Raw genomic sequence first — 11,341 nt, 5'->3', positions numbered from 1 at the left:
ATCGATTTATGAGACGTTTTTACTTAATATAAGACATAATTTGATTACCACTTTTAGATATTAGCGTATTACCATTAATGCTCTGCATACTCGATATTATTTTGCTTTGTGAAGTATACTGAAACCATGCCAAAACCGTTTTTGTAGCATCGCCGTTTTGAGTTCAGTTTTTATTCCATTCAAGATTTGTTTTTCTTTTCGAAGATGGGTAAGATGATGCTTATATGTGGATGAACTCTTAGAACTGTGATATTTGGCTTCAAAACAAAATGGCGTCGAAAAAACATCGAAAATTTCCGATTTCTCAAAAATTCAAAATGGCGCCATTGTTGCCCATTAAGGTGAAATGGGTTCAAACTCGAGGAAATATATTTGTGCATCAAACTATATCAAAAAATCATAGATAGAAGCCTGAACAAAAAAATTAGAGCTATTCAACCATTCCTGTGCATTTTGGTGTCCCTAGCCATTACTGTGTTTTTTTTTTTTCAGAAACTTAAATGAGTTTCCCGGCGAGCAATTTCTGTACTACACTCTCACGTAAGTTAACGCGTTTTGGTAATGGCTAGGAACACCAAAAATCCAGGGAATGGTTGAATGGCTCCAATCTTTCATTTTTTCCGGGGTGAGCTTTTGGAATGCACTTTTTTTTATTTTGTCGACCAGTGTAATCCAACTGAAACTAATTAGACAAACACAAATAGAGTAGTGAGGGGCAAAAGTACGCACGGGGTAAAAGTATGAATTGGCCTTTTCGAAGCCTACGAGCAAAATAAATTGGCAATATTGTATGAATTTGCAGTATTATAACGTCATTATAATCATGATAAAACTATCCTAGAATCAAAATCTACATCGCTCAAGTACTGATCTAAACTCAAAATTCGTTTAAATCTATTTTTACCGAACAACTTTCATGCTCCAAAAAAACATTTTTCGTTTATTTTGGCGACGCTCGTTTTTGTTTTTAATTTCGAGGCTTTGTAAACTAGTAGAAGTTACCTATGATCGATATCGTGTTTCAGTAGATCAGCCGTTCTCGTTATGTACGTTTTTTGTTTGAGTTTTTTGTTACTTCTTAACTGTGAGTTATACTCAAAAGTACTTAAATATGATTGACAAGTTTGAGTTTTGCGTGGGATCGGACGCCAACTGCGTCAAAGTCACTGAGCGTCGCATGTCTGATACCACGAAAGAGCGTAGGCGCAGCCTTAGATCAGATAAAATAAAAGGAAGAAGAGGAAGATTAAGCCCAGAAAGGACAACTTTACGGCACAGAGATAGCTGATTGAAGGTTAAAAAATTATTAGGGGCTTTACAGTTGCGATTCTTAAGATTTATAGCAATTTGAAACTTTAAACGCGTTTTTCTCAAAACCATGTTTTCAAAATCGGCGAGCAGTAGAACTGAAAAAGTTTACATCCGATTGACTTGAAATTTTAACTGTAGCTTCTTCATTAGATTATCTAGTGATGATTTAAGCGATTGATTTACAGCAACTGAAGTTATAAACACAATCAAAGTCGATTTTTTTTGTCGAAACAGATTTTTTTTTTCAAACCGTTGCTATTTTGCGAAGAAAAATTCTAAAAATATAATCATGTGTACTTCACTAGCGACACTTATGTAGATAATGAAAAAAAAAATTGTTTTGGTTATTGGTTGTTTTGGTGGAGTTGGGCACGACTGCTACTGCTCGCCGCGGAACAACTTTGAAAAATAAGCGGTTCACGGCAGAAGCTGCACAACCGCCATTTTGTAACGAAAATAGCAATAAAAATATTTTTTTCTATTCTGCAAGATCAATCCAATGATATATTACCTATATACCTTACATCTCAAATGTCCTGTGAAAAAAATCATGAAAAAAGCCTTGTTTTTTGAGCATTTGGTAGATATAACCCCTTAAATGGGGCGAAGCTATGGAGCAAGATCGCGCCAAATCACCGATGGTCGGATATCGACCATTTTTGATTTGAACGAAACTTTGCACACGTATTTGGCTCAGCAAACTGAGCATTTTCCACAGATGGAGCGATTTTTTACACCCATGAGTTACATTCTAAAAGAGCGTATGCCTTTTGGCATAGGTTTTATTCGAAGCATTGTAGCCCAGAAACCGTTGGTTGTATAGAAAAACTGTCTGAGAATGAGTTGCAGGGAGTTAAAAATGCATCATAAAAAAAATATACACTGTACAAAAAAAATTTTTTTTGACCAAAAAAAATTAAAAATAAATATTAAACTTCAATTTAAAAAAAAAAAAGAGTTGAATTTGTTTTTTTTTTAACTTGACGTTAATACGCAACTTTAAAAAAAAAGTCCAGGATGGAGAAATAAAAAATATTTTTTTTATGGTAGATTAATTTTTTCATAAAAATTCTAATTCAGACATTTTTCAGAATATTGTATTCTGTTGATTTTAAAAGATACAGAGAGTTGTTTTGAATCAAAAAACTCTTGGTAGTTAACATTCTAAAGGCATCGGTTTTCGAGTAATTTTAAATTAGAGTTCGAAATTTTTTTAATATTTATGAAAATACACGTTTTTCTTAATTTGTCCGTGGTTTTCCAGCAAAAACTATACGTTCATTGGAAAGCTTGATCAAAAATATACAGTTCATTCTTTGACAACAAAACGATTGGATAAATGACTCAGGCGCTGTACCTTAGCTTACCTACACGTATGTTTGTCGTGCAACACTACCTACTTGTTTACTAATAACAACTGTTTGTAAAGTAAGCTACCTACCTCCTGGGTAACCTATAATATCTGTTTCCGTATATAAATACGATTGCACTTCTCCAGAAGTGTTAGTAACAGTTTGCATTTTGTGAAGATGAATAAAGTGAAAATAGAATAAACCAAGCCCAAGTGCTGTAAACCCTTTCTTGATCATCGTATTCATCATGCTTACGCAAATTAAACGAAAACGTTATTGCAATATTAAAAATATTGAACAGTCAAGCTCATTTTAATACGTCTTTATCAATTTGTGATTCGTGTAGATTATATTGTATCAAAGCGAAAGATGAATTTGATCTCGAAGAGCATCCACACAATTCATTTATGGAACCATCAACATCAGAATGTGGAAGAAACATTCTAACGACGGAGATGCTGAAGTTGACCTGGATTTATTGAAACGTAAAGCGAGAGACTTCAACGAGATTTTTTTTTTTTTTTTATTCTCGCTTGTTTTCCGTCGGTCTATTTCCGCCACTGTTGTGGCCAATTACCGACGCCCAGGGAGGCGACTCCACACCCAGGTCCCTAACTCACGACCCGTTTATTAACGGACCGGCGCCAACGGCTTTACTTCCCGGTAATCTCCCGGTGTCGGCTAGGATTGAATCTAGACCAGTTGGGTTGGTTGTGAGTGGATCACGCCACCTCACAACCATCGACACCTATGTCGGCGGTTGGATTCGAACCCAGGCGTCGAGCGTGGTTGGCAACTTCAACGAGATGATTTTGCAGTTAAAAGAAAAATTTACTGCGCCCGAATGCTCGAGGGAAGAATACTTTCAGTTCTACCGAAATCTTGGAACCAACAAACGATAACAGAACAGTTTGAAACAACGGAATACATTGTGAAACAGGCTCGGCGCATATCAGAGGTTAGTGGAATACTGGCTATTCCTGATGTGAGGCTTGGACATGGATTGCCCCTGGAAGTGAGAAACGAGGTATTGCAGTTTGCTTTGCAAGTGTTTGCAAGTTCAAAACAAGATATAACGTCGATGCAGAGTGGCATTTTTTTGCGACTTCTCATGGTAAAGGCCCATGCAATGCAATTGGTGGCACATGGCAAGAAATGCAAGTTTAGCTAAAGAACATGAACATCCCGCTACAAGCGCAAAAAATTGTATGATTGGGCTAATCAGAAAAGTAATGAAAATTCATCAAAAATGTCATTTAGTTGGGTATCATATGAAGAATATGAACAAGGAGTAGCAGAATGGAGCAATATTTTCAAAAAATCTAAAATAATAGCTGGCACACAAAAGTATCACTCGTTTGTTCCGATTTCAGAAAATAAGATACAAACGAAGCTGTTTTCAAAAGATGACGAATCATTTACTTATGATGTATATAAAATATAAGGTGAAACTAGTTCTGTAAAGTATCTATGTCATAAAAAAATATGTTCCTAAGATAATAAAATTTGAAAATAAATATTTGATTCTTATATATATTTATATCACTTAGAACATTTAACTCTTTACTCGAGAACCGTTCGCCCAATCGTTTTGTTGTCAAAGATTGAATTGTATATTTTTGATCAAGCTTTCCAATGAACGTATGGTTTTTGCTGGAGAACCATGGACAAATTAAGAAAAACGTGTATTTTCCTATATTTTAATAATTGTTCGAGCTTAAATTAGAAATAACTCGAAAACCAATGCCTTTAGAATGTTAACTACCAAGAGCTTTTTGATTTAAAATGACTCTCTGCATCTTTTAAAATCATCAGAATACAAATATTTTGAAAAATGTTTGAATTAGAATTTTCATAAAATAATTAATCTACCATAAAAAAATAATTTTTCATTTCTCCATCCTGGACTTTTTTTTAAAAGTTGCGTATTAACGTACAAGTTTCTTAAAAAAAATAAAAAAAAATTCAACTTCTTTTTTTTTTAAATTGAAACTTAATGTTTATTTTTAATTTTTTTTGGTCAAACAAAATTTTTTTTTGTACAGTGTATATTTTTTTTATGATGCATTTTTAATTCCCTGCAACTCATTCTCAGAGAGTTTTTCTATACAATCAAAAGTTTCTGGGCTACAATGCTTCGAATAAAACCTGTGCCAAAAGGCATACGCCCTTGTAGAATGTAACTATTTTGGATCCCAAGATGTCGACATCCAGTTTCTAGGAAACAACCCAGAATGGTCGAGTACCCCCCAATATGTGTATATCTTAAACTCAAATGACGCCCTGAGACCGGAAATCGACTTCAGACGCCATTTTCAAATTCTAGATGGTGACTTCTGGTTCGTCTGGTGTCGTATTCAGGTCTCTTGGCATCATACTCATATGTGATGGTATTTGGTCAATTTTGGATGTTTTCCAGAAACCGGAAGTCACTATCTTGAATTTAAAAACCGCGTTTGGAGTTTATTTCTGCACGCAAAAGTTCGAGTCTTACGCAGCCACTGTGTCCTCTCAGTACACACATTTTCTGCGTTATTAACGCCCGAAAATGTGTGGAAAACAGCTGCACAAGGAATACATAGACATGATTCAAATCCAAATGTGTATCATTACTACACGGCAAGGCAAATCGTCCTGCGCCGTTATTCACGTCCACTACAATCAGAGCCGCAGGCCTTTGTCATGCTGAACGCCAACGCGAGCGATCGGGCGATAAATCAACCGCAGGTTAATGAACAGCTGTAGGTAGAGCATGCGACCTCGTGCTCTGCGAAACAATTCGATGCTACGACTGCCTGCTCAACGAACTAACTACAGCATTTTTGGCGCAATGGTTGGTCTCCAAAGGTTGTTCAACAGAGTATCTGCTCTATTTGACTTTAATTTACCTCGAACGCTTCTTCGTTGGCGATATCGTTTATTTTTTTCAAGATCTGACTAGTTCAAATGTTATATTGTTTGTAATATGTAATATTGTATTGACTCTCTGAAGATATTTTAATAGTTAGCTTTAAGTTACACCATTTGGGCACCTGCCTGCCTGTTGGTGAATATACCAAATAAATAAAATAAATAAAACCCACGGCAAGTTTCTCGCCCGATCGCTCGCGTTGGTATTCAGCATGACAAAGGCCTCACACTACTGAGCAAAGCGACGCACTTGCTTGAAGAGAGCAGCAAATCGTGCTGAAATATTTCTCCAAAAAGATAGCAAACTGGTGTGATCTTTTTCACACGAAAACACAATACGCTCAAACACAACAGAGATCACTGCAGAACGTGCTTTGTGAGAGAAACATATACCCAGGTAGGAAAGTAGACAACGGTGTTAACTATGCATCTCGAAACTGAAAAAAAAAAATCCAGCCGTACGTCACGCATGTTTGTTCTTCGAATTATATCGAATTGATCTCAGCAGTGTACTCCGCGTGGCGTTTTACTATGCATTCTCTCTAGGTTTGCCACATTTATACCTGTATTTTTTTTTGACAAAATCTGTTTCTCTGTATCTCGGGCCGATAAATCTGTATCGAGCAAACTATAAATGTTGGATGGAAGAATTCTTACTCGCCGAATATATGTAAACATATTAGTGTTTTTTTGCCATTGCTTTATTTTTTTTGGTCTTAAACTTTCAATAAGAAAGGCGATGATTAAATGTATTAAGGGGTTATATACCTTTTTGGTCGAGAAAAATGAGGGAAGTTTGAATCTATTTTTGAGTGCATAGCACCATTTTCATTGCATCAAAGGGATATTTTTCTGAAAGTACAGTTTATCAACAACAACAAAATACGTTTGATTTTGAGATATACCAATTATTACTGGAGTAATAATTCCCCGAAACGCTATTTTTTTGCAGAGGCTTGCGATGATCCTGATAGAGACTTAGCGGTTCAACCGAAATCAAAAAACTCATATTATTTCATTAGTTTAGAAGTGTGCCGGGTCCTTGAACGATCGCTTTTATGAGTATTTTGTTTTCAGTGCAAATGGGAACGTTTTTCCCAAAAATGCACGTTTTGAGCGCTAAAAATTGCATTAAAAATTTTTTTGCGGCAAAATGTAATTGTATGTTTCGAAAGGCGATCATTCAAGGACCGGCGAATTTAATAACGAAAATTTAAAAAAAAACCTAAATTAATCCACCTAGCGGTCAGACCCAGCCTTTCTCATTCAAACATATATCAAATTGTTATGAAGTTTGTTATTTGTAAGCTTGAGAGATGACTCGTTCGTATGACACTATTTATGTTCAAATAAGTCGTGTAATCTTTGAGATGATAGAATTTCGTTGTTTATTAACAATTGAATACATAACGGTTGCTTAGTTCGATTATAATCAAATGAAATGGGAACGTATAGGGCAGCCAAACCCACGTGTTCAATCATAATTCATCAGTTAACCCTTAACTAGCTTACAGTAAAATTCAATAGGGTGTTATGAGTCAGCTAGACCTTTCATTTGACACTAATTTCGTGAAAATCGGTTCAGCCATCTCTGAGAAAAGTGAGTGAGTTTATGTATTCTTCGGAATAAGTTTCTTTTTTTAGCTAGATTTCACATTTCTAAACATAACAGGCAAAGTAATAGTCCGATTGCAAAAAAATCAAAAGGGTCTTATGGGGTAACTAGACCTTTCATATAACACTGATTTTGTGGAAATTGTTCCAGCCATCTCTGAGAAACATGAGTGAAATTAAACAGTCTTCAGAAGACGTTACTTTTCATAACTTTTGAACCACATATTCAATCTATATAAAATTCAAAAGTTAAGGGTTTTTAAGATAGCCCGTTCATTTGATACCAATTTTATTGATATCGGTTGTGTGGTTTCGGAGATATTGATGTTTCGTGACTTTTACATTTTTAAACATAACCTCTAAAATAAAAATCCAATTACAATGAAATTTAATAGGGTCTTATGGGGCAACTAGAACTTTCATTTGCATATAATTTCATTAAAATCGGTCCAGCCATCTCTGGGAAAAGTGAGTGAAAATGAAAATCTGCACATTCACACACAACCACACACACACACACACACACACATATATATATACACACACACACACACACACACGTACACACACACATACACACACACACACACACACACATACATACAGAAAATGCTCCGCTCGTCGAACTGAGTCGAGTGATATTTGCCATTCGACCCTTTGGAGCACTTTCATATCTTCGGTTTTGCAAGTGATTGCTATACCTTTCTAGGAGAAAGGCAAAAAGTTAAAAAAAATATTAATTAGGCGTAAAATATTCGTGCTGAAGAAATAGCGAAATGAAAAAAATGACTTTGAATTTCGTACACTTCCATCACGAGCGATACCAGGAACGTACGAATAGCACAATACCAAATTTAAATTTTGTTGAGGCCAAATGTTTTGATCAAAGCAGTTACAGTTTTAAACAGTCTTTGAATTTCGTTTCTTTTTATAACTTTTGAACCACATATCAAATCGCTATGGAATTTCTTACTTGTGAGTTTGAGAGACAACCCGTTCAAATGACACTAGATATGTTCAAATAAGTCGTGTGATCATTGAGGTAATAGACTTTCGTTGTTTTTATAATTTAATACATAACGGTTGGAATAAAAATACGATTATAGTCAAATAAAATGGGAGCCTATAGGAAAGCCAATCTTTTCATTTGACTCTAAGATTGTTGAATTTAGTCCAGCCATTTTTGGGAAAACGAGTGAATTTGAAAAGTCACCGGAACATGTTTCTTTTCACAAGTTCTGACCCACGTGTTTAATCACTATAAAATTCATCAATTAACCTTTAACTAGCCCGTTCATTTGATACCAATATTGTTCAAATCGGTTGTGTACTTTCTGAGATAATGAAGTTTCGTGATTTTCATATTTTGATACATTACAGACAAAGTAACAGACTGATTACATTGAAATTTAATAGGGTGTTATGAGGCAGCTAGACCTTTCATTTGACACTAATTTCGTGAAAATCGGTTCAGCCATCTCTGAGAAAAGTGAGTGAGTTTAAGTAGTCTTCGGAATATGTTTCTTTTCAAAGCTGGATTTCACATTTTTAAACATAACAGGCCAAGTAATAGTCCAATTGCAAAATAAATCAATAGGGTCTTATGGGGTAACTAGACCTTTCAAATGACACTGATTTTGTGGAAATCGGTTCAGCCATCTCTGAGAAACATGAGTGAGATTAAACACTCTCCAGAACACGTTTCTTTGAATAACTTCTGAACCACACGTTCAATCTTCATGAAACTCAAAAGTTAAGGTTTTTTTAAGTAGCTTGTTCATTTAAAACCAATTTTGTTAAAATCGGTTGAGTAGTTTCTGAGATAATGATGTTTCGTGATTTTCACATTTTTAAACATAACCTCGAAACTAAAAATCCGATTGCAATGAAATTCAATAGGGTCTTATGGGGCAACTAGACCTCTCATTTGCAATTAATTTCATGAAGATCGGTCCAGCCATCTCTGAGAAAATCGAGTGAGATTGGGGGAGCGTTACACACACACACATACACACACATACGCACACACACACACAAATACAGAAAATGCTCAGCTCGTCAAACTAAGTCGATTGATATACGAGATTCGACCCTTTGGAGCACTTTTATACCTTTGGGTTTTCCAGTGATTGCTCTACCTTTCTAGGAGAAAGGCAAAAAAAAAAGAAGGAAATCGGTTCAGTAGTTTTCCCGCAATCAGGATCACGGCAAAGTCATTTTTCGGAAAACACTATTCCGAGATAATCGCGTGTAAAGTTTCAAGTTTAGCTTATGCGGCCGTGGCGAGGCGCGCTGCAAATCGCTCTAACTTTCTTCCTATTGCTCTGATCTTTATGAAAATTTGTGAAAATGTTCTCAAGATGTTGTATTTGAAGATAATACAATAATTTTTTTTTTCGGTTTTTAGAAAATTAAAAAGGTATATAACCCCTTAACTGATGATAATGAATTTTTTCTATGTGATATTCATACATGTTTTTGCCTAATTTATCTGCATCGGTACCAACATAAACAGTAAGCCGATAAATCTACAGGATTAACCGCTACAGTCGAAAAACAAATAAACAGTGACATCATAGTTAAATGTAAAATTTAACATATCCAATGTCTTCTGTTATTATTATTGCTTCAATGTTGTTTTTGAATGATCTGGTCTTGGAAATGAATCGATCAGGTGATATTTCAATAAACTTAAAAGTACCTTAATTATCAGCAACCAATGCTGTATACACTGCATTAACTAGAGCAGGCTCCTGAAAAACGTTACCAATACCACTACAAACCATTATGACAATACCAACACCGATGAGATCGCTCTAAGTGAAGTGGTTCGGAGCTGTCAAATACATTCAAAATACGCTAGAGTATCAAATGCGTTATGCCCAACGCACATGCGTTGTACTGGTTCCGAGATAGATCATTAAATGCTCTAAGAAAGCTCATAAATGAGCTGGTTACGCACACTATAACTTTTGCGTGTGGTGTCTGCGCATCATCCCGATCCCTGAAATACTCATAGTGGTATTCGGCCATTTTAGATTGTGTTCCAGAAACCGGAAGTCACCATCTTGGAATTCAAGATGGAGTCTGGGATCGTTTTCAGGTCTCTTGGCATTATTTCGATTCCGAAATAACTCATATGGGGTGGTATTTGGTCAATTTTTACTGTTTACCGCAAACCGGAAGTCACCATCTTTAATTAAAAAATAACGTCTGAAGTTGATTTTTCATCTCAGAGCATCAATTTGATTCCGAAAACACCAGTATTGGGTGGTATTCAACCATTTTTGGTTGTTTTTCGGAAACCGGAAGTCGCTTTTTTGGAATCTAATATGGCATTTGGAGTCGTTTTCGGGTCACTGTTTATCCGGTTCCGTTAATAAATTTTATCAATTTGTTTCTATGACCTCTAGAAGCCCCAGTGGAATCACTCCTGGAAGGTCAATTTTTGGGATATATCACCAAACACCCAAACATATCCCCAGAAAACCGAATTTCCGAAGTGAGAAAATTATTTCGGGGCACCGCTCTGGCGCAGCTAAAAAGAATCAGTGCAAAACCAGCAAAAATAATTAACTTTTTCAAGCATAGTGTAATGAATACACTGTTCATACAGTGCGTATTTTTGCCCCGCATGTTGGGTAAAAGTTCGCATCCGAGTATTTTTTCTGAAAAGTGAAATTCTCATGCTACAAACAAAATTCAAAAAACTCTGGTAATACATTTTGAAGGCGAAAGGTTCATGTACCGCTTGGAAACAAAACCGGATTTTATGATAATTTTTTGCAATAGTTCTGTTGCAAAAACAATTAAGTGCGTACTTTTGCCCCTCACTACTCTATAAAAATTTATTTTCAACGCGAATCTCCCGCAAGGCCATCTCGCTGTTTGGCTTGGTATTGACAGCAACTGTAAGTGACTTGTCGGCTCTGCCATGTTTCTATATATACTGTATCAAGCCCTGGGTAACATATTCATATTGTATCCACGAATGTTTTTTGCAGGTAGTCATTTGAAAATCTTATTATTTGTTTAGTTACAGTTAAATACTTGTCAAAAGCTACCCCAACTAATGGATAGCATGACAACTGATTTGCCGACGGTGGCGTCATGTATCATAACCTCATTCCATACGGATCGACTTGTGCCGGTCA

This window comes from Wyeomyia smithii, chromosome 2 (genome assembly GCF_029784165.1).
Source record: "Wyeomyia smithii strain HCP4-BCI-WySm-NY-G18 chromosome 2, ASM2978416v1, whole genome shotgun sequence".
Lineage (NCBI taxonomy): Eukaryota > Metazoa > Arthropoda > Insecta > Diptera > Culicidae > Wyeomyia > Wyeomyia smithii.
This window is presented reverse-complemented; position numbering follows the sequence as displayed.